Raw genomic sequence first — 480 nt, forward strand, 5'->3', positions numbered from 1 at the left:
CTTCACTCGGTAGGATTTTGATAACTTAGGCGAGCGCTGGGCTGCAGCTAAGCCCCCGAGTGAGAGGTTTGCTCTTCACTCGGTAGGATTTCTATATCTTAGGCGAGCACTGGGCTGCAGCTAAGCCCCCGAGTGAGAGGTTTGCTCTTCACTCGGTAGGATTTTTTATATCTTAGGCGAGTACTTGGACTGCAGCTAAGCCTCCGAGTGGAAGTTTGGCTTACCACTCGGTAGGATTTTTTATATCTTAGGCGAGTACTTGGACTGCAGCTAAGCCCCCGAGTGAGAGGTTTGCTCTTCACTCGGTAGGATTTTTTATATCTTAGGCGAGCACTGGGCTGCAGCTAAGCCCCCGAGTGAGAGGTTTGCTCTTCACTCGGTAGGATTTTTTATAACTTAGGCGAGCACTGGGCTACAGCTAAGCACCCGAGTGAGAGGTTTGCTCTTCACTCGGTAGGATTTTTTATATCTTAGGCGAGT

This window comes from Triticum dicoccoides, chromosome 7B (genome assembly GCF_002162155.2).
Source record: "Triticum dicoccoides isolate Atlit2015 ecotype Zavitan chromosome 7B, WEW_v2.0, whole genome shotgun sequence".
NCBI lineage: Eukaryota > Viridiplantae > Streptophyta > Magnoliopsida > Poales > Poaceae > Triticum > Triticum dicoccoides.